This window comes from Erithacus rubecula, assembly GCF_903797595.1.
Source record: "Erithacus rubecula genome assembly, chromosome: 15".
Classification (NCBI taxonomy): Eukaryota; Metazoa; Chordata; class Aves; order Passeriformes; family Muscicapidae; genus Erithacus; species Erithacus rubecula.
Window position 1 is genome coordinate 17123298 of NC_136667.1, and position 23863 is coordinate 17147160.

The window sequence follows — 23863 nt, forward strand, 5'->3', positions numbered from 1 at the left end:
AGAGAGGAGCTGTGGTGGAGCAGGTTTGTTGTGACCCGTGCTGGAGCAGCCTTTTCCTGAAGGACTGCACCCTGTGGTGACAGGACAGCTGGAAAAGACACACTGGGACAGAGAATGAGGGAAGAGAATGAGGAGGAAGGAGCAGCAGGGACAAAGTGATGAAGTGACCACAGCCCTCCTGCACTGCTTGGAAGGAGAGGGGGAATTCTGAAGTGAAGTCGAGCCTGGGAAGGTGTTTTAAGATTTTATTTTCTCATTACCCAGCTCACACTTCTAATTCACAGTAAATGAAGGTAATTTCCCCAAGTGGAGTCTGTTTTCCCATGACAGTAATTGCTGAGTGGTCCCTCCCTGTCCCTCACCCCACTGAGTGTTTTGCTGTGTTCTCTCTGGGAGGGCACCCAGCATCCAGCCAGGGTCATCCCACCACCACAGGGTTGTGTTTTCAAGCCTTGTCTCTCCAGGGAAACTCACCATCTCTTGAGCATGAGCTATCCTGGTGTAATTCTTCATGTTGAATTTAAGAATTAAAATCTTTCTCTTGGATGCTGAAAAATAACTTTGTTATTTCTGGGGAATTACACCAGTATAATTACACTGATGTAATTATGTTTGTAAATCAGATGCAAGATTTCTCAATGTGGGCACTAGGGAAGGGCTGAATTTGGTGCTTCTGGAAATTTAATTGCAAATAGCATTTATTTTTTTGTTATACCCTCCCCTACAACTAAAAATAGGAATGTAACTTAAAAGGAGTGAAACCTTTGCTAGTTACTTATTTTCTCTCTCTCAAAATGATGGGTGAAAAAACAACCTGGCATTTATCTCCAGTTAAAAATGATTCTAAAAGCACTTTAATTTTCATCCTTGCAGTGCAGAAGCAAAGTGAAGTCCAGTTAATGTAGTGGCAGTGCAGGATTCCAGCTTACAGCCTTCCCTTTGTTTTCCCTGACTGTCTCCTGGTTGAGCTGCTGACAGCAGTGAGGGGACTGTGATGGTGCAGTTGCCTCCCAGCTGCCAGAAACAGCAAAGGTTCATTGAAAATCTTATTTATGAGGAATCTCCCTTTCCTGCATCTTGACAAAACTATGGCTCTTCCCCTGCTCTGCAAGAGCTGATTTTTGGAATTAATCTGCTGTTTATGAAACAGGTAACAGGCAAAGGCTGTAAATAATAATATTTCAATCCTAAAATTGTTTTCATTTTGGCACAAAGATGAGAAATTACTCTGGGGGTTTTCTCAGTGGAAAGTTTTCCATGTTCCAGAGCTTGGACATCCCACAAGGTCCCACCAGGGTGCACAGAATCAGAAATTGCTTGCAAAATGTCTGGAATCAAAAACCACTTTAATGCCAAGTTTGATTGTGTTTGTGAGGGACAATTTCAGATGGAAGCTGATGGATTTTATCATTGAGGATGGACTCTGCAAGGACTGAGAGTCTTGGGCATTCCAGGTTTGGAATGAGGATGTTTTTCAGGTGGTGAATGCCAGGAATGATCAATACCTGTTTAAATCTGTAGGGTTTGATGCAGCTCTAAGGCCATTACCTGGCTCTGCATCCTTTTGGTGCCACTGGATGTGCTGCAGCTCTGTCCAACTTTAATGCAATGACAGGAGGGAACTCAGGCAGTTCCTGAAACAAGAGGCCACTCATGCAGTAGAATATGTGCTTTGAAGAACTGCAGCAGGTTTCTGGAGATCACTGAAAACTTTCCCAGGTCATGGAGCTGCTGGATAAACATTCCTGGCTTGCTGTTGGCTGTATTGGGGTGAATTGCTGTGGAGAAGCAGCAGCAATACTGGGTGGGTCTCCTGTCTGCTGCAAAGTCAAACTTGTACTCTTTTGATTTTATTTTTCATTTAAATTTTGAGTTTTTATTCATGTACTGTGACTCCAAAGTGTCACCACTGAAGCAGATGCTTAAAGCACTGAATGGGAAAGTTGTGGTTTTGAAGAGACTCACTGATCATTAGGACAGTCTGCCTGGCACCTTTCAGAAAATTTACAATTCTCACAGAAACACCTTGATTTGGGGCTCTCTCCCAGCCTTAGTGGATCTTGGTAATTCTGCTCTGCTGCAAACTGAAACATCCCTTTTCTAAACAGCAGCTTTTCATATTCTGGACTCATAGCTGGTTGTTTTTCAAAATTCAAGTTACCTACTCCCATCATAAAATCTTTGCCTGCAATTTTAGAGTAGAAAAAGACATTTAATTTTTTTCCTTTCTGTTTTTAGAGGAAATGTGTTTGTAGAAAATGGATGTTAAAAAAGGGCTGCTGCTTGCAGTATGTAGTGATCTCTTAACTGTGAACTTACAGAAATCAATCCTAATTCCCATGAAAAAACTTTTTAGGCTCAGGGTATCAAGTCACAACACACAAAATTTGGGTTATTTTAACCTCCAAGTTAGGAAACTTAATAAGTTACTGGCAGGGAGGTTGTGCTTTTTCCAAGTGGATGTTCAAAGCTTGCTCCTTGCAGATGATCCCTCAGGTAGTCTCAGCTCTTCTGTTCCATGGACTTCCAGTTGCCTACATCTCTCAACACTGACATTTTGTTAAAGTTTCTTTTCAGAATGGAAATGTAAAACTTATATTGTGCAGGAAGGTGATGTGTTCCAGAAGAATACAGAAAGCTTGGCTGAGATGAGATTGTGTTACCCTTCCTCTGGAAGACTCCTTACCCTGATTCCTGTGCTTCATCTGTGTGTAGATAATTCTTACTAAATAAAAGATTTATCTTTGTGAATGGCTGTCCTGTCACAACCTCTTCCAGCTTTGCAGCAATTCCCAGAGGAAACAGTCACTGCCATGGAATGTGAGGCTTAATTCAGCAATTGTGGTGCAAGTGGAGCAGGTAACCAATCCCAGGCTGTGGGTTGGCATAGGGTGACAGAATTCCAGGTGATTCAACCAGGGAGGATTCATGGATCACACCTGGATCCTGCCCCCCACTCAGCTTTCACAGCCCCTGCATTTGTGGAGCTGCAGAAGGTAAGGAGCAGGTGTTGGCTGCATCCCCCTGATGGCAGTGAATGTGCTTGTGAGAAGCCTGGCTGGTTTTAGCTGTAAAACACTGAGTTTTTCTAAATGTAAACTCCTAACATGTGCTCAGTCAAAATAGAGCAGTTTTAAGAATCTGCTTGAGTCCTTGATGTGACATTGTAATCACTGACTGGATTTCTACTTGCAGCTGTAGCTCATTGTCAAAGCAGAATGCAGGAAACATATTTTTATTATTATTAATTACTGCACTGTATTGATCTGAGCACCAACAGCCACTGTGCTGCTGTCACTGAGCTCTGTGTGGTTGTGCATGGTGCTGGATGGATGGATGGATGGATGGATGGATGGATGGATGGATGGATGGATGGATGGATGGATGGATGGATGGATGGATGGATGGATGGGAGATCTTAGAGCAGCCTGGTGTGTTTGAGGTCTGACTGGATGAACTTTCAGCTCCTGTTTCTCAGTGTTCATTTGTTCTGCCTATAAATCCTGTAGTGGTACAGTACAAGAGTGCTCCATAAGTGTTACTGACAGGAATGGAATGGCCACATCATGGATGGAAGAGGTAAACTGTAGATGGATATATAATAATGTATAGAACAGATAGAATTCATCTACTTCCTGGCTTTAGTGGATAAATCTGATGTCATTATAAGGAAAAATCCTTAAATGATTAGTTCTTGAAAACTATCTTTTAAATTCCTCCCAGGTGACTTTAGACCAGCTACTGCAGATGTTGGGATTAAACTCAGGGAATGGCCTTACCCAACCTGGAAAACCAGCAGGAACTGAGAGAGAACTTCTCCAGAGGCAGGTCTGCAGGCTGGGGTGTGGGATCTCTTCAGAAGTGTCAGTTGTACTGAATTGCACAGTGGTTTATTAATTTAAAAGAGCCAAAATGCTTTCCTGGTGTCTTTGGGCAGAATTTAAAACAGCATCCAAAGCTAAGAGAGTCATGTAACATCTCAGCTCCCCCACATTGATTTTCAGTTTCTAATGCCTGTTATAAAATTGTCAAGCAAAGCATTTTAAGTCACACAACATAAACTTGTAAAGCTCTCAGCCTTGTGCTGGAGAGGGAAAAGGAGACAAGTTCTTCCCTCCATTATGGAGAGGAATAAAGAGCCTGGAGCAGAATATATGAGATGGTGCCTTGTGCAGGGCTCTGCAAGTGCCAGCTGAAGATTTTACTGGCCTTGTGCACACACCAACAAATATTTAGAAAAGTGGCGGTTGAACAGCTGAAAAGTTTCCATATTACACTTGTGAGAGAAAATTGAATGTTAAGGTCAGTCTGTAATTGGGAGGGAACCATTCAAGAACAGCAATGAGGAATTACAGAATGGGCAGTGAGCTTCTAAAACATGGAAATACATGTTCATGTGTTTGCTCACAGAGTTGTAAAAATCTTTATTTCTTCAGTGAATTGAAAATCTTCCTGGCTTTTGAAGAACACAGATAAAAGATTCAGCTTATTTACAATTAAAACCAGGGAATGTTCTCTGGGGAAAAGAGTGTTTGCAGAATCTGGAAAAGGTGATGAGTGATATCGTGTGTCGATGCCTCCACTTGTGATTGCAGGAACGTAGGATACTTGGCAGGATACAAGGGAGGGGGAAGAGCACAAGGCACAAGTATTTTAGGCTGGAGTTGTTCCTTCTGCCTTGTGGAAATTGCTTCACTTCAAAGCCCACACAAGGACTGTGCTGGTAACACACACACACAATGTTTCTGAAGTTTGTGGGGTAAAAATGAATGACCTGATATTGTACAGGGCAGAGACTTTAAAACAAACAAACAAACAAACAGTATTTTATTTTACAGTAGTTAAATGCCAGAGGAAGAGAAATGCAGAGTGGTGAGCTTGGGCTAGTGGAGAAGGAAGATTTTCTGCATTCAATCCCTTCACTCCAAACTGTGAGTGCTCATCTGGGCTCTGCATTACAGTGACCACCTGCAGGGGCTCCTTGGGGTTTTGTGTGAGCTGATCTCTCCTCCTTAGACATGACCTCACCTTGTGCCTCTTCTTCCTCCCTCTCCCCTTACTGGGGCTGTAATTCCATAATTCTCCCTAACATGTTCCTGTGTATAAACTGCATTAGCAGTTTCTCTCAGGGCTGGGCTTTATCCCATGTGTTGTGTGGAGAGGTGCTGCCATAGAGGTGACCTCAGTGCAGTGGGAGACTCTGAAGGCTCCTGTGCTGCCTTTGGACCCCTGTAGCCACAACCTTGCAGAGTTTGTTCAGTGAAATGCAGCTTGTGGAGCTGTGTCACAGCAAATTTTTGATGTTAGAAATCTCCAGCTGACCACAGAAACCTTCTATAGAACTCAGTGGCTAAAATGTTACCTCCTGAAGGGCAGCATGAGCAAGATTTAGCCCATTAGGTGAGTTTTTTAATAGTTGCTGTTGTCTGAGCTATGCTCCCAGCAAAACTCAGAGATGGAATTTTGAGCAGTTCATGAATTCTCAAACCAAAATGTGTTGTACCAAAAAGTAGCTGCAAGTTGCTTAAATATTCCTAAGACTTGGTGTAACTTCTGTCCTAGGTTTGTACATGAATTACTTAATTCTGCCAGATTTAGCTGGATATTTCCTTTTTGATGCAATGGCATCAGGCTGGAAAGAATTTATTGGCACAACAGACGTGTCCAGCATGTGCTGGTGTGGGGTGTTTCCAACACTTTGTGTCTTCCCTCAGGAGATGTGTGTGATTCACAGGTGAGTAACTCCTAATTCACACAGGAAATGCCACACCATGGAGCCCTGGTATGTACAAATGTGCTGAGTATGTCCAGTGAAAAGGGAACTGCAGAAACTGGGCTGCAGCACTGAAATGACTCCTGATGGAAATGCTTCAGGAATCATTGACAGGCAAGTCACATGCAAATAACACTTGTTAAAACAAAAGGGAAATGTTAAAAATAACTTTATAGTGGATGATCAGCTCTGGAAGCTGAGAAAGTGGGTTTTGTCAATTATTTGGTGGGATTTGTTTAATTTATTGAAGGCCCTAACTTATTTAGCCTGCTGGGAAGCAGTCAAGTTCCAGCAAATAAATGCTCATGTGATTCCAGTAGGTATCTAGAAAAGCAAATCCTCCAAATGGCTGTTTTCAGACTTGATACCAGAGTCCCAGTGGAAATTCCTTCAGTGGGATATAAGCTCACATCTAATGGCAGTCTCTGATTTAGGCCAAAGCTGCTTTACTGACACTCGAGCTGTCCTATGGAGATCCTGCTCTAGCTGCAAACCACACAGATTTTCACAGCCCATAAATCCCATGGAATACATCTCTTAAGTACTTTACTCAAAGGAATGTTAAGCTCTTTTACTAAATCTGCAAATTACAGCTATTTGACAACTGGCAGTTTACAGTCTGACAGCTCACGTCATCAGAGGAACGGGATGAGCAGAGTCAGAGGCAGCACTTGCTGCTGACTTGCAGGGATCTGGTAATAACAATCCACTGGAAAATGTTGGAAAGCTGTGACAGCCTGGGAATGGTTTGTGACATCTGTTAAACACACTTGTTTTTATTCCACTGACTGCAGCGAGATGGGAGCGGAATTTCATGGAGAAGGAGTGGTTGTGTTCCAAAGGGGGAGCTTCCTGTGCCATCACCCAGGTGGATTTCTACACAAATGACCACATACTTGAGGCAGATTCAAAAGAAGTTTCTCAGCAGATTGTTCCTCCCTGACTGCTGGAGTTAATGCAGTGAAGCCAGGGGCCTGTGAACTCTGCAGGAGATGGGGGAGGTGGTGAAGCTCTGGCTCTGAGTGCTTTGGGGTGCCCAGTGCTGGCTGTGTGGGGAGTGGACACTCACTAATGGCTTCATGGCTCAGAGCAACTCAGCCCTGACTTAATCTGAAATGGGCAGGAGAGCTGTAAACTCCCAGGTGCACCAGCATCACCTGAGGAGCACACACGAGGCATAAGTGTGAGCAGGCAAGGAGAGCTGGGTCATTCTGAAGACTCCCTGCATGAGGCAGTTGTGCTCTGGCTGAATGTTGGGTTCCTTGCAGTGCAACAAAATTTATGTTTTGTAGGCACCATCTACTTGTTTTAATACACATTTGGCCTGAAGTTCTTACTGAACCTGCTGTAAGACCTGTGGGAGTGGTGACACAGGTCCTGGAGGAAACACTGATTTACCAGGTAATGGCATCACAGCCAACTCAACTCAGCCAGTGCTGCTCTTTAAAATAGGTGCAGTAAAAAACGTGGCTGTAGAAAAAACTATACTTGCTGAATCACTCAGCTGTTGCCAACAGAGTTTTTGAATCCCAGACCCAGTTTTTGCACTGCAGACTGCAGAGCAGAGGGGGGCAGTGGCTGTGGATGTGGTAATGAGTATGAAGGGAAGCCCTGGGCACTGTCTGAGTGCTGAGCTGCTGTTCAGCCAGAGGTTATCTGGGCCAATGACAAGCTGGGATCAGCCTGGCTGAGGCTGACAGAAGTGTTTGATTAAATATCCATAAACAAAAGACATTAAATAATTGTTATTTTAAAAGCCCAAACCCACCTAGAGGATGAAATCTAACTTTTCATTTTTTCCCAAAAGCTTCTCCAGCAGTTTGTGATTCTTTCCAAGGACTCCATACCTTCCCACCAACCTTGGGACTGGCAAGGCATGAGAGCAATATAATCTATAAATTCTCTGTCTTGAAGGTCTCTCCCACTAAACAATTCCATGATTTCATGCTTTTATAATCCATAAACTAACTAGGATGAATTAGGAACAAGTTTGATGCAAGCAGGTGACCTAAACCCTGGTGTTTCAATCCACTGAAAACTGAGTGTTTTATGCTTGGGAAGTGCAGAAATGAATCTTTTCAATGTGTGTGACCTTTTCTGTAAGAGCTGCCTCAAGTCCCCCATGAACACCTGCAGCCAGGTTCATTGGTCACACACACCTTGACACCATCTTATTACTGAGGAGCAGGAACAAGGTAAGAAAATGCTCACACAACTGAGAATATCTGTTTGTCTTAGAATGAAGATCTCTAAAAACATCCAGACTTCAGTCTGAATCAATGTCTGTGCATCTCAAAATCTTGGGACTGCCATGACAGGGGCTCTATAAAAAGGTTGGAAATGGAGAGGCTGCTGCAAGTCCCGTGGATAATTGCCTGGCTCCATGTGCTGTGCACGGGAAGGTCACTTCACACAGGCACTGCAATTACCTCCTGGACAAATGGAAAATGAAATTGCATCCTTGTGTGTGATTGCCAAGAAGACAACCCAAAGTGCTGGCTTAGAGCAGAGCCTCTGCCCTCTGTGTGGCAGGAAAGCTGGCACTGCTCTCCCTGGAAACAATGGATTTGAAAATGCCCATCTTTTAAAATGTGCCCTTTCAAGGTGTCCAGTGAAAGATGATGAGCTGCTAAGTGTTTACAGTAGTTTCTGCAGCTCTCAGTCTAACAAAAAACTCATCACCTGAGACCTCCCAGGGAAGCTAAAATTCAGAGTGAGTTTAAGCAGAGCCCAAGCTGACAGCAGAGATCCAGGGCTTAGCTCCAGGGGATGTGATGCATTGGAGAAGGATTGAATGGTCCTGTGCTGTCAGTGATGGAATAATCACTGAACAAATGGAGTTTTTTTCCTTTTTATTATTCAAATTAGGAGCAAGAAAAAATCTGCATAGCAGCCCTATGCTGCCCAGAGTGTGTGGGTTTCAGAGGACACAGAGTCCTGTCCTGTTGAAGGTGGAGGCAGATGATTGATAGTCTTCTGAAAAGCAGCAAAAGAAAATTCACTGAGAGATTACGAATTACAAATTTTTAAAAAAGCTTTGGTTGCAATCACTCAGCATCTACAAAACTCCTTTATTTTTTACTTTATTCTTAATTTTGGGGAAGGTAATGAGGAATACAGGAAACACCTTTAACTTGTACTTCCTGTCATGTTTCTTTGTGCTGTTGAAAGCAAACATTTGGCTTGAGTAAGATTTGCACAGGTGTAAAGCTTTCCTTGTATGAATATTTAAACAAATGGGGGTCTGTCACTAAACTGCAATTTAGTAATTTTTTTACCAGCCTTTGTTAGGTTGGAAAGCATTTATTCTGTTAGGCTATAAAATAAAAGGATTTATCCTTAAAATAAATTAATCAAAAACCTCGTGAAAATACTGAAGCTAAGTGGAAGGTTTCCAGAAAAATCGAGCATTATTATGATTTTTTTTTTTAAGTGTGTGTAAAATAATCCAGTCTTCCAAAAAGATGCTTGAAGTTGTTTGGATAGAGTTGGCATCTGCCAGAGTCGAGTCACACATAAGATAACATGATTGACCATTTTTGGCATGGGATGGGCTAAATTGGCTCATCTGTTGGCTGTCAGTCTCTTCTGAATTAGATCCAATGCTTTGTAGGCACGTTTCCATCTGGTTAAGTTTAGGACTCAAGCTGTTTATATATTAAAAAAAAGTATTTTGTACCAATAAGAATTTCTAGAAAAAGGGTTTTGCTTATGTTCCATTTTGAAACTATTTGGTTTTCTTTCCTGGTTAAAATAACCTCCTGAAGAGTGAAAAGATGTGCCCATGTATTACGTTAAGACCCTTGAAACATGCAAATAAAATGGAAAGAAATTAAAAATTTTATATGTACATATTTAAATATATGCATATATGCATGCATATCATTCTGTAATATGTGACTCCTCTAAATTGGAAAACCAGATTTTAAGTCTGCTAATATTTTAACCATGTGCATTAGGAAAGGAGGATGAATACATGCTGTTACACTCACATTGAGTCTTTCTAAGATTGGCCTTGCATTATTTTTATTCTGAATATTCGCCATCTGGCACTGGGAGCTGCAGTATTTAGTGCCACAAATAATAATGAAAAATATGGTAATAGCTCTGATACTTTAACATAAAAAAATATAAGACAGAGGGTATAAAGCTCTGGGCGTATGATCTTACAGCTGCCAAAGCATGTTGTTCCCTCTGCCCTTGTTTTCCATAAATGAGTCTTTGATTGGAGACAGCAGCAGTAATGGGAAAGTCATTGGTTAATGCACATTAATGAAACTGCGTTCCTGGAGTTAATGAACTACAGTCCTTTAGAAAAATGAGCAGGGTTTGTGCCATTGTGTTCAGGTAGCTGTGGCTGCACCCCGGACAGAGCAGGAAAATGTCTTTGACTCCAGATTCACCTGAGACAGAGAGGCCTCTGTCTTTTCACACAGGAAAATCCCCACAGAAATGCCTGAACTTTAAATGAAATCCCATTTCCTTCTCTCCCCCCCCCATTGAAATACAATGAGGAGACTGTTGCATATTCAGCAAAGCTGTTGTTCTTGCTGCAGTTAAATTGATAATATTAGATGGGGCTTAAAGAGAGCTGTGGTTGTGCAGGCTGAGGCAGAGGTGGGACCAGCTCATGGAATTTACCCAGGTGAATTGGAAATCTGCTCATGGAATATACCCAGGTGAGCTGCAAACCAACACAGGGAACTTACTGAGGTGTTGAGGAAAACAATTCCAGGATGTTTGGGTTCAAAGGCAGCAGGCATTTCCTGAATGTTCCTTTCAGAGAACAGAGGAATTTACCTTTCTGATTTCTGTAAGACAGGGTTTATTTTTGAAGACTGGCCATGCAGCTCTGGGGATGGCAAGAGCTCTGTGGCAGTGTTTTGGGCTGCTCTGTTGGCATTAAAATCAACCCTTCACCAGCTCTGCTCTGTGGGACCTCTGCTCACCACTGCAGCATCTTCTGCAATGGAAACAAGAGTGAAAAGCACAAGGTGCTTCTGAGCACGAAGAGTTTTGTGTTTCCTACAGAAAGGAAATAATCAAGCCTCCAGTGAATCCCCAGCAGTTTGTGACTCTGCCATGTCCTGATCCCTTTGCCTTCTCCAGGTTTTGTTCCAGCCTGTGCTCTGGCTCACTGCAAATACACCAGGCCATGCTTGAGACACTTTGGTTGTTACTGGTTGCTTTTCTTCTTCCCTTTTTTTTTCTTTCTCCCCTGCTAATCCAGTCACCTCCCCTGAAGTGGCCAAGGCTGTTCTTCCTGCCAAGGGAACGAGGGCACACAGAGCTTCTGTGCACAGAGCACTCGCCTTGGCCAGGCACAAATGGGAGCTTTTCCTTCCTCCTGTTCAGAAGGCACCAATAGTGAGGTGTTTGGCCATGGACACTGGTAAGAGAAATGCACAATTTAAAGGAGATTTACAATGTAAAGTTGGAACGTTGGGAGGAAGGTGGGGGGAGAAACAAAGGAATAGACAGGGACAGATTTGGGGGCTCAGAGCCCATCAGCAGCACAGTTTAATGGGGCCAGGGGAGCCTCAGAGCTGTGACCCTGCTGGAACTGCCTGACCTGCAGAAGGAGGTTTTTAGCTTTGACAGGCAGGGGTTGGTGTCTTTTGGGTGTTTGGTGGAGCAAGGAGCCTGTCAAGGAATGGAGAAGCCTGGAAACTGCTCTGGGACCCTCCTCACCTTGGGTCCTTCCACAGCTCTGTCAGGCACATTGGAAATTTGTCTTTCCCTGTGAGGTCAGGGACAGCCTGGGGCATCTCTGGGTGTGTCTGGAACATCAGGCAAAGAGAAGGTGTGGAGTGAACATCAGCTGTGCTGCTGCAGAGCTCTGAGACAGCTCCAGGAGGGGATGCAAACAGCCAGGGACACTGGGGGAGCCTCTGCAGCCAGGGGCTCAGCCTGGACTGCTGGTTTGGGGGGATGGGATGGTTTTCTGCAAAGCTGTAAGGCTTGTCAGGTGTGCCAGAGAGGAAAGGAGAAATTCAATGTGTGCAGTTCATGCTTCCAGCTCTGTTTCTTCTTCAGGAATTGCTTCAGCCTCAGTAAGGAGGACTCACTGTTTGCAGGCTCAGTGCTATTTCCCATAGAACACTGTTGTTTTTGAATTGCACACCAGGACCTGGGAAGGAGGAGAGAGGGGGAGTCTTTCATGAGTCAAAACCCTGTCCTGCCTTCTGGAGTGCTTCTCATTCTGCCAGTGGTCTGTGTTAGACTGTTCTTGTCTAGAAGTTTGTCCTGGAAGTCTGAGAGAGTGGGGAAGAAATCCTTTCCCATTGTTTGTGGTAGAGTGGGATAGGAGGGTGATGTCTCCTGCCACCCTGCTGCCTTTCTGAGTTTGTAAGGTTCATAACATCTGGGGAGCTTTCTGCTTGAACCATGTTTTGCCAGGCTCACACAAGAATGCAGGATTTGACATCTTCTGAAAATCCCATTTGTGTTCTACTTGTGCCATGGGCAAAACAGAATTCTCTGGTGAACCTCTTCCTCTGTTATGGTTTAATATATGGCAGAAATTAGTTAGGCCACAGAAAAATAAGGATTTGAGCCATATTTGGTGCGCTGCAGTAAGGCTCCCATGAATCTAGAAAAGAAGAATTATGGAAATTGGAGACCTGGAAACCACCATTGCATTAGCCTCTTGTCATAACCCAGGTTCTTTTCTCTTAGATTGACTCCTGCTTCTTAGAGAGAGCAGCAGGCAGAGGCTCCTGGCACATATCCATGCCTAGGCACAAGGATTCTGTGTGAAGACAGCTGGAAGGCTGGGACAGATGTAGCTGTCTGATCTGCTCCGTGGTACAGGTTGCAGTGAATGATCAGAGTGCTGGCTGCAGCAGTGAGCTGCATGGGGGGAGCAGAGAACAGCAGGGCTGTGGGGCTGGGCTGGCATCACAACCACCCCTGGCTCAGGGGCTGGCACTCCCTTCCTGCCAAAAGGAGCTTTCCCAGCATCTTGTTCTGGCACCTGTGAGCCTCAGCCTGGCAAATGAATACCTGTCAAGGTGGGTGGCTGTGCTTCCCTCACATCAGTGCCCCTTCACATCTGTTTGTGGCACTAGATGAAAGGATCACAGTGCACAGCCCGTTCATTTTGCAGGTAGCCTGAGATGCTGTGCAGAACTTCATGCTGCCTATCGATCACTGTTGTGGTGGTTCTCTAATTGAAGGGCCTTCAATGAGTAGTGTGGATAAGAGGAACTAAAGGCATTGTATTGTTTCACAGCCCCAAGGATCATCTTTGAGCCTTACATTTGTGTTCCCTCTAAAATACAGCACTTAAATACTTGGGTTGTCTTTCTAAACTGGATCCAGGTGCAAGGCTCACTTAATTGAATGTGTCTTTTCATCTCCACCGAGGCTCTCCCCAGGTTTACTTCTAATCTTGGTGATTATCCCCAGGTGACTGCCATCACCTGCAGCACACAGCTCCAGGTGGCATCTTCCCAAAGGCATCAGCAGCACTTGGGTGTCCTGGTTTGAGAGACAGGTGTCTGCTAGGGAAGGCAGGGCAGAATGTAAACTCCCTCCTCCAAAAATTTCAGTTTTGAAATTAAGGAGCTCTCAGGCAAAGATATGAGGATAACAGTTATTTGCTAGTGCGTATAACAAGACAAAACAATAACTATGGAATTAATAACAAACAGAACTAGGGACCCAGTAAGAGTCCTCTTGGCTGCAGGCACATTTTTGGTGCAGTTACCATCACAGCCAGCAGGAATGAGCAAAAAATTATGGGGTGGTTGATGGTGGTAGCTGCAGAACATCCCAGGATAGCAGGAGTGAAGAAACCCAGAAAAATAGTGAATAAACAGCAGTGTTGGGTCAGCAGGGCCTGGCTCTGAGCAGGGCAGGGAGAGGTGAAATTCAGGATTCCGTGGGCACAGAGCAAAGGGTGACAGGTGCCTCAGGTGGCAGTGAATTCTCCCTGCAGTAAGAGACAGCCTGGACCTTCTCCGTGAGCAAGGAGATCCACAACTGCCCCAGCCCTGTGCATGAGAGAAAAACTCCCAAAACCCAGAGGAATTCCCCCTCCCCCCTGCCCCATATCTCCAGCACTCAGCCATCAGTGTCTCTCAGCAACTCAATGGGGAAAAAAATCCACAATTAACAAAGAAAAAGGAAAGAAAAGCCAACCCCCAACAGTGGGTCTGACCAGGTGCTTCTGGCCCCATTATTCCTGCCCTGGGAGGTGCCTCAGCAGAAGAGCTGCCAAATTTGCTTGTATGCCTTTGGTGGCACTTTTGAAGGGCACAGCCCCTATGTGAGGTTGCTGAGGACAAAACCTGCCCCCAGCTCATTTTGCAAGCAGTTCATGACCACCATCCACCTGTGTGTTTATTTTAGTGAGCACTGCCAGGTGTGCTGTCACCATCTCACCTGACCCTGATTAATTACTTATTTATATTACTCAAATCTTTCTGCCAAGAAAATGACAGGGTAGTGAAACAAAATGCAGCACTACAAACATGCAGAGGTATAGGGACTGAAGTGTGTGATTCCCACAGCAACATGGTGAGGCTGGATCACTTGGGATAGGACTGGGAAGTGCTACTTCCCAGTAACTATGACACCACCTCACTCCATGGCCTTGGTCAAATCATTTATTGCTGGTCTCAGTTTCTACACCCCTTCAAGTGTGTGCCCTGACACGGTGGGAATGAATAATTTATTCACGTGTGATGTATGGCATGTCCTCATCCTGGGTATTGCTGTTAATGAAGAAAAAATGAGATTAGTTCTTTATTTTGCAGTGCTGAAGGTTCATGTGTAAAGTGCTCTGAATTCAGAGAGCATTCTGTGTGTTGTCATACACTCCTGTTTTATAACAGCATAGATGGGGGTCTCTGACACTGTGGGAACAAGGACTAAAGTGCTTGATACTTGAATATTTTAGGGACAGAATTAGCCAATCAATTTTTAGACTCTATGCGTTAAGATGAAAAAGCATTAAACTCAAGCAATAACTTAAGATCAGAAACCTCTTTTAAATATCACACTGAACTTAAATAAACCTAATAGGTGTGCCTGGTTTGCCTCCTATTTGCTATTCTGTCGACTCGGAGATGAAATAACAGAAGTTTCCTGCAGTCCCCAGTGCAGAAACTCCGGCCAGGGTGCTGATGTGAGAGGCAGCGGGAGCAAGGGCTGTGGCTCCGTGCGAGGGGAGATGTCCGCAGCTCTCGCTCTGGCGATGCTGGCTCCTGCCCTGAGCGACTGCGGCGCTCCCGCTCGGCACAAGGCAGCGCCCGGCGCGTCCCGGCGCCCCGCAGCCCAGCCGGCCTGAGATGAGGCAGCCTCCTCCCGCCAACGGCCAGCTGAAGGTAAAACACACTCTGCAGACGCTGTTATTAATAACGCGATAATGGAAATAAATCGGAAAAGCTGCTGCAAGCGCTAAGGTGGTTCCCATACCCGCTATGGAGAATGAAGCCGGGTGGACAGCGCGGGGAGCGAGTTGCACGGCCGGGCTCGGCCGGGAGGGGACAATGGGGCCGGGGCCCAGCGGTGTCACCCCGCGCACGGCCCGGCCCGGCCTCTCCTTCCCCCGACCCTTCGCGGCTCCTCTGCCCGCGCTGCTGAGGGTTCGGGCTCGGGTTCGGGTTCGGCACCTGCCCGGGCCCGGCCGCGGCCGCGCGCCCTTTATGGCCGGAGCGGGCGCGGTGCGCGCTCCCGCGGGGCCGGGCCGGCGGCGTGTGCGGGCTGCGCGCTGAGGGCAGCGGGTCCCGCTCCCAGCGAACAATGGCAGCGCCGGCGCTGCCCGGCACCTCCTGAATGGGCGCAGGCCTGGGGGGGTCGGCGGCGAGGAGGAGGAGGAGGCAGCGGCGGCGGGGCGAGGCGAGGCGGGAGCCGCTCCCCCCCATCCTCCCTCACGCCCTCCGCCCGTCCCTGCGCAGGGAGCGCGGGGCCGGGGGGCCCGTCCGTGAGGCGGCGGCGGCGGCGGGGGAAGGGGCGGGGGCCGGCGGCGGGAGGCGGGGGCCGGGGGCGGGCGCGTCCACCTGCGCGCGCCGGGCCCCGGGCGCATGGAGCAGCGCTGAGCCGCAGCACCGGCAGCGCCCGGCGGGCGGGGGGACCCCCGCTCCATCGCGGGCCCCGCGCCGAGGTGAGTCCCGCCGCGGCCGACCTGCAGCCGCACGCACAACCTCCCCTCCCGTGCCGCACACCGCGGGGGCAGCGGGGGAGGAGGGGATGCTGATGGCAGCGCCGGCCTGCGCGGAGGCCTGCGGGGAAGTTGCGGGGTGTGCGTGTGTGTGAGGGTGGTCTGAGGTGACATGGGGGGGCGGCAGCTCGGCGCCGTGTCCCCCCCGGGCCGGGCAGGTGCAGCGCGGGGCGGGGGCGCCGCCCCGCCGGGCCCCCCGGCGGCCGCGGGGGCCGCGCTTACTTCAGCCTCGGCCAGAACAAAAACATAATGAAGGATGGGGGGGGATGGGATTTTTATTTTTATTTAAAGGGGGAAAAAAAAAAAGCCCTAGCCATGGGAGTAGCTGTCACCGCGCGCATTAAACTAGAGAACTGGCTAATCAAATAAAACTGGCTCATTGTCTGAAACTCTATCCCAGCGCAAAATGCGGCTGTGAATGTAATTAACCATCTGTCTGGCGGGCGGCGGAGCGCCGGGTCCGTGCGGTCGGCACCGGGGCGCTGCCGTGCCCGAGCCCCGGGATGTGCCCGGCGTGTGTGTGCGAGGAGGATGCCGGAGCGAGCGGGGGGGTGAATCCTCGCCGGGCTGCGATGCACGGTGTGCCGGGGGAGCCCAAACAAGCCGTGAGGGAGCGGCGCTGGCCGGCGAGGCGCTGGGCTGGCTGCGGGCGATGCTCCGGCGCGGGGAAGCCGCGCAGGGTGGTGCGCGTTCGGGGGATCCGCGGCCGGCAGCCGTGGGTGGGTGCGTGAGGCCGGAGGGAGCCGTGCGCCTGTGCGAGCCCAGGCCTCAATCAGCCTCTTGCGGGAAAACAAAACGGCTCCGTGCTCCTTAAATCCTCCTCCCGGAGGGGTTTTTTTTCCTCCACTCTCCTCGTTTCCGGCGGTTTGCTCGGTTCTCCCCCTGCCCCGTGCCGGCCCCGAAACCTCTGTGCAGCCATCAACATCCTGGTACTCGGCTGTGCCGCGCCGGAGGTACCTGCTGGCATCGCTGGAGCGGCGTGGTACTGCGGTAACACCGAGCCCGCTGCTGCCAGCGGGGCTCCCTCTGCCTCTACACACGCTGCTGCCTCGAGCTTTGCTGGTTTACAATGTTTTTTTTTTTTTGGTGGTTTAGTAAAGGAATAATATAGAGGTTAAAAAAATAGCGGCAGCGCTCAAGCAGGTAGGATGCAATTTAAAGTCACTCCGGCTAATACCCCATGCAGGACTGCATTTGTTAAGGTATGTGAGCTGTGCAGAAGGCAGCAGTCTTTAGTGAATCACTTTTGAAAAACAAATACTTGACAAAAGAACCAGACCTGCTAAATGGATAACAATTATGTAAGCCTATAGTAGGTTTTGATGTATGTCAAGTCTGTTAAATAAATCAACCTGTTCAGTGAATAAATCTGCTCTGCACCAATGCTTTATTATAATTTTTTTTAAGGGGAATAAACCTGTGTATTTAAGACGTTTTTACTGATGTGGATCTCGTGGCCAAGCCCCATAGCTGCCAGTGACACAAGACAAATCCGTGGGGAGGGTGGGGTGCAGGAGCGTGGGGAGGGATAAGGTGGATATTAAAAATACACAAAGATGTGCATAAGCATTCCTAGTGATAAAATTCTCACTGATCCATGTCTTGATGGAGTATTTGCTTTGCAGTGGCAATGGCCCATACAAAGCTACATTGATTTAGCTTGCTCTGTTCACGATGGCAGTTCTGGTGAATAATTATTTTCCCAAAAGCCCTAACCAAGGGAAGAAAGAGAGTCCCTGCTTGGCCTACACAGTAGTACAGTATCTTTGAAAGCTCGTATCCGGCTGCAAATAAAGAGAGCCAGTTCAAGTGTTACTACACTCAGCAGGAATAAAAGGGAGGCAGAAAAGGGGAGCAGCCGGCCGCCTTCCCCGTGTGCCTCATCCCCCTCTCCCTCTGCTCCTCGCCCTCTGCTCGGCTTTGGGGGCGGGGAGAGGCGATTTTTGCTTTTTGTGCGTTTGTTTTCCCTTTTTTTTGTGTGTGTTTGTTGTTGCCTTTTGGAGGCGAGGCTCTGGCAGCCCACTTAAACGTGGAGTTCTGAATGCTGAGGAGTCTCTTTCAGCTGGAAAAAAAAAAAAAAAAAAGAGAAGAGGTTGTGGCCAGTGAGTTTTAACTTCCGTAGCTGGGACAGGGAGTATGTCTGTGTGGGGTGGTGTCCTTCTCTTTTGAGGTGGTGGGGCCTCGTGGATGTTTTTGTCATGGGTCACGTGTGGATCTTTTTCCTGGCTCTGCAAAGAAACGTATGAAAAGACTCAAAAATGTGCTTGCACACAGAAGAAGGCCCCAGGCTTGGGCAGAAAGTGTTCCCAAACAAAGGGGTCCAGGTTGGATCCTGGGTGTGGGACCCAACCGTGGATGTGAGTTGCATTTTTTGCATATTAAGGCTTTTCCATTGTAGCAACAACCCAACCGTGCTGCATTCCCCCAGCACAGCACTGAACCATCCCCTTGAAGTTTATGCCCCGTTGCAAACAAAAAGCAGCATTAGGAAATAATCTTTTCCTTGGGCAGAATCCAGGGAGGAGAGCCATGGATGCTCCAAGCCTTGCCCTGGTCCTTGTGTGGGGGCTCTTTGATGCTACTGTTGCTGAGTTTGTGTTTGGCCTCCAGAGAGGTGGGTAGCCTGACTGTTTACCAGAGTAAAATTGCTATTGCTTCTCAGTAATGACAGCTTTTGGTCTGTGAGGGTATTTAAAAAAAAAATATTTTGAGAATTGGGAGCAAAATAATTGTTATGTAATCCACCTGTTACGTTCAAAGTCCTGTTTTCCACCTGGGAGAGGATTGCACTTTTTTATTTTTATGCTAGATCTTTGTGTACTTTTAGCCCCGCTTGAGTTGGCTTTATAATCATTACCTGTGTATACAGTCAGGTGCTTGACGAGCCTGATTTTGTGGAAGCTGCCAGCAGTGAGTAAATGAGCCATGTGGCATAAAACTGAGCAAACCATGTTTTGCTGGTACCTTGCTCTTCCCTCTTTTCTCTGAGCTGGTGGTACACACCCTTTAGTGTCACCGTGCAGGGCTCTGGGCTGTTCCAGCACAGGGACCCATCTGATTTCTTTCCTGCATGTGGTGGGATCTCAGCCTTTTGATTTTTTTTTTATTTTTTTTTTATTTTAGGGCTCCTGGGTGCTGTAACAACCAAACATTAAATAATTGCCATGCATTGTGTTGCTTAGAAAGCAGTGAAGTTACAGATGCTGAAGATGATGAACTGGTCTGAGCATCCAGGTGTGGGGGTTTACCTGAAGGATGCAGGAGTTTAGGATAAAACCTGTCCTGCTGCCAGTGCCAGAGGGGATTGGTAGCAGTGGGGAAATATGGGAGGGTTTGGGAAAGCTGAGCCAGAGCAGAGTTTGCAGGAGGAGCTGTCAGTTCTGCAAATGAGTGTTGAACCTTTATCCTTAGCAAATTCATCTTAGGAAGGGCCAGGGGAAGTGGCTTTGGTGCCGTGGTGCTTTGGACTGGTGGTAGTGCTGGGTGGATTTTGTTTGCAGTAGCATGTAATCTGTGTAATGCTGCTTTTGTGTGCCTCTATTGCAAATTGATGTCTGGGGAATGACATGAAGCAAAGGCTCTAGACCAGCAGGTCTGTGATATTTTTGTAGCAATGTCTTTTTATTCAAAGCAGGTGTCATGGAGATCTTTCATCCCGGGATTTCTTTCATCCCTGGCGTTTGTTAGCTTGTGTTAAAACTTTAAATCTTGAGAATTTCTTCTGTACAGAAGGTGTTCCTCATGTTGCTCTGGCATGGGCTGAGCTATGATTATGCAGTCTCCAAAGAGTGACAGGATGAGGTGGATCTGTCTGCATTGCTACGTCAGCCCTGTGAATAATCCAGGGACGTGGCCCAGTGCCCTCCAGTCACAGGCAGGGTCTGTGCCAGCTCTGTTGGAGGAGCTGCAGAGAGATCTGGTGATCCCTGGGCAGAGTTTTCTTCTGACCCTTAAGCATTCAGAAGGTGATTTATGCCCAGCGATCTGAGCTCGTATTTGCAGTCTTTTTTGCTTTTTAAAAAAGCTTTTGACTATGAGATAACAGATTTGCTTAATTTATCCAAGCTCTCGTCTCGATAGTCTCCCATGATGGAAAATTCTGCTGGCTAATTGTTGCCTTTCACTGATCTTATACATCTTTGTTTTGTGCTGCATCTTCAGAATCTGGGTGGATGTGTGATGAGGAGTTTCTGATCGGTCTCCTTGTCTTGATTTGCTGGTGTTGCTCCCTCCTGGGAAGGTGGAACCACAGTCTGCTGGCCCAACAGCATTGCTTCTGCTTGGACCCCAGATAATTAACTCACCCCAACAGTTTAACAGCCTTCTGAATTGCCACTATCAGGACTGTGATCTCTGTGCCAGGAGCTTTTGTTTTCCTTAGGCAGCAGACCTAAGGAAAGGCAGAAGTGCCTCTGGCTGAAGAGGGAGCTTGAGGTCAGGCTTGTGCTGTCACCTTGAGTGGTGATGCAGTGCCAGTCTCTGGTGTGTCACTGAGGCTGGCAGGAGCAGCAGAGCTTCTAGGCTGGCTTTGACACCGGTTAGGGTATTTTTGACCAATTTATCAGCTTCCTCCTCTTGCTTCTGTGGGGTTTGTGTTGTCTAGAACCCATCCTCGAGGTGGTTTGGTGTGAAGGTCCTTTCCTGCTTTGGGGTGTTCCCTGCTGGTATCTGGAGCTGTCCTTTGGAGAGAGGAGTGTCAGGATTTCTAAAATAACCAAACAAGCCAAACTGCCTCTGCTGTTCCCTGGACAATGCTAAAACCCAGCATTGTCACTGTCCTTTTCCTGACATGCTGAAACAGCTGAGAAGTTCCAGTGTGACTGTAACGTTTTTGAGGGTGTTTGGATATTCAGGTGGAGTTACCAGGAAAATGAGCTCTTGTGAATCTTGCAGGACATGGCCAGACTCTCAGCAGTGCCTTGGGGTGCTCAGAAAACTCCTGAGAACTTCTTGGTTGTTTCATTCCCAGCATGAGACCTGGGGCACAAATTCCCAGTTCCATTCCAGGTGAGCTCCCTGCCATGCTCTGGAGTTGCTTTTGGAGCTGTGTCCTTATTAAAAAATTCAGATTCCTTTCCTTGCACTTGGGAGGATTTTAATTGTGAGTTACAGCACTGAGGAACCAAATGTAGAAAAGACAAGTTCTGTGGGTGAATTTTGTTTCCTGTACAATGTCCCAATGAATGAGTTGAGTCTTTGATGGAGGAAAGAAGCTGAAGCCTTATGAAGGACCTGTTTATTGGCATTAATTATTTTTTATTAGTTACAGCATCCACAGTCCGTTGGCAGTAGAAGAGCCCAAAGTAAGAATATTAATTCTTCAGAAGTTTTTCAAAGCTTGCATTTTTCATAAGAAGCTTGTGAAGCTTCAAATCTAAAGCTTCCAAAGCTTTTTTTTTTTTTTTTTCTTCAGAAGTGCCACTGAAGCTCTTTTTAAAATTTTTCGTATTTTAGCTGAAACTATGAGTTTTACACATAAAAAAAAAAAAAAAAGTTCTTTCCCATCCACTGCATTGGCCCCAATTTTCAGGTGCTTGGCTGGGTCAGCCAAATGCTCTGCAAGCATCAGCTGTGCTCTGGAGAGCAATGTGGACCCTTTGCTACTAATTTTGTGTCCTTTTCCCCCTCTGCTTGGGGTTTTGGTTGGGATTTTCCTCGGTGGCTGAAGCACAGATGGATATGAAAAGTGGGTTTGTTTGTGACTGGCCAGTCAGGACAATACTTGACCTTCACAGTTGTTGAATAACTTCAGAGAAACACTTAACTGCTTCATGGGAACAAGGAGGGTGGCTGGGAATTTAACCAAAGGGATTCTGGTGTCTGTTTGGTCAGCAAGCAGCTTTTTTTTTTTCCTGGTAGTCTCACAAGGTCATGTTTTAATATTCTGAATATGAATTGAAGGGTCAGGCTGGTATTTCAGTGGTAATACAGATGGATGCTGGGTCTTGTTTCATATTGCTCTAGGGAATGGAGCAATTAGTAATCTTGGCTATTGCTGAACCTTGAGGGGGAAAATGAAAATTGCCTTTTTCAGGGTGGTCATTGTTCTCATTTACATGAAAAAAGGTGTTGGGGAATGGGATTATTTTTGCCACAAAAAGTTGTGGTGTGAGTTTTTTGTTTAATGTTAATGCTAACATTATATGGGCAGGTTAACTTCCTTGATTTAACGTGGCAAGATGGGTGGAATTTTTGGGAAGATCAGAAGAGAAAGCACTGCTGACCACAATTTTTCAGCTCATGTTAAAGCAAACAAACAAACCCCAACCTCCTTGGCACTGCTGGCTCTGTAGGGAGCAGCACACTATCATTTCCCATGGTTTGTTTATGCCTGCCTCTAAGAAAATCTCCTATATCAAAATCACCTGTCCATGCAGTGGCTGTGTGAGATTCCCTCTGCAGTGCATGGAGCTTTCACTGCCAGCTCCTGCAGGAATCCAGCTGGCTGTGACACAGGCAGCATGGCTAATGGGTGACACTGGAGTTTAGGACCATTGCTGGCCCATGGGTTGATGTGGAGAAGAGGAGCCACGTGGCATCAGCCCAGCCAGGCATGGCAAATGTGGAGGAACCCCTCAGCCCAAACCTCCCACAAAACAAATAATTTGTCCTAACCCAGTAACCTTCACTTACTTAATTGTATTATTTGTTAGCTTATCATTTGATGGAGAGAGTTTGTTGTGGCTGTTTCTTTGGTTAATTTGTGCTCCTTCCTTGCTGGGTTTCAATGATGCCTCATCAGCAGATCCAAACAGCAGCCTTTTGGGAGGTGGAAGGGAGGCTGTGTTTCCAAGGAGTTTCTGCTTTGAAAGAGTGAATTTTTGATTGGCTTGATCACTCAGCATCACAACTGATGGCTGTTTTAGGCAGCACAAAGTTGTGCTTCAGGATTTACCTTCAGGTTATAGTTCATGTCCCTGTACAGTGTTGAGCAAAGAACCACGTGCTGCTTACAGTTCTCTCTTCTTCTGCAAAGGGTGTTTAAAATCTGGTGCTTAATCATCAACAGGGTCAGGTGCTGCTTTCACCCTCTGCAAGCATTTCTGGCTTTGCAGGAAGGATGGGCACTGGCTGTGCTGCAGAGCTGGAACTCCTTAGTGACTGATGTGTTGGCCCTTCTGTGGTTGCTTTTGTGTGGAATTACTGATTCTGGTTGCTGCTGGATGGAATTACAGGTTCCAGTTGGTGTGTTAGGCAAACCCTGGGATCTCAGGTTCTTTTTTCCCCTGTAAACTACATCCTGCCTTCCTCCCTTGTTTGTGGTGTTCACCTCTGTGTGCTGGAATCCTCACTAGGACCAGTTCCAGTTAATCTTAGTTCTTGGATTAATTTTTCAACCACTGCATGTGGTCTGGGGGGATTGTTGGGTGAAATGAGTGGCTTGAGACTAAAAACAAAACAACTTTAATGGCAGCAAAGAGCCAAGAGCAGGACTGGAGGAAGGGATTGCTGGTGGGATATTTCTTCTTTTCCCCACCACTTTCACTGAAAATGCTGCTTAAATTGTATTTTGTGTCTTTTTGGCCTGGTGTGGTATGGGAAAGTCTTCATCTGCATTGTGATCAGTGAGTTTGTGTGTGGTGGAGTCCAAATATTGTATCAGAAAGGCTTTAACGATTGTCCTGTGGCTTAAAGCTCATGTGAAAGCAGAAGGGTTATGTTCCCCATTGCAGCCAGCAGTAAACATAAAATATCTGAAATCTGGAGCTGACAATATAATTTATGAGTTCTCACCCTGCATTCCTGGGCTGATGTTAAAAGGCAGTTAACAATATTTACATCATATATATATTTAAAACATATTGTATCTATATAATGCATAATTATATGTAAGGGTATTATCCTATATTATATTCTGTTATTTGGTTTGCATTTGCTGAAGGGGCTGTGTTAAATCACTTCTACATTTGTGAGGGTCAGGT

At 46.6% G+C, this 23863-nt stretch overlaps 1 protein-coding gene and 1 long non-coding RNA gene across 2 annotated transcripts in view; one reads left to right on the plus strand and one right to left on the minus strand.

The window, feature by feature from the left end:
* Positions 1-243: 243 nt before the first annotated feature.
* Positions 244-2915, minus strand: LOC306808413. The gene is made up of 2 exons (XR_013776024.1): positions 1642-2915; positions 244-1515 (listed from the first exon to the last, which is right to left on the minus strand). It is a non-coding gene; the product is annotated as an uncharacterized lncRNA (long non-coding RNA).
* A 12853-nt stretch (positions 2916-15768) lies between these two features.
* NEXMIF (neurite extension and migration factor) overlaps positions 15769-23863 on the plus strand; it is a 149073-nt gene continuing 140978 nt past the window's right edge. The window contains 1 exon segment of the mRNA XM_079318946.1: positions 15769-15884. The gene's annotated coding sequence lies outside the window, so the exon portion shown is untranslated.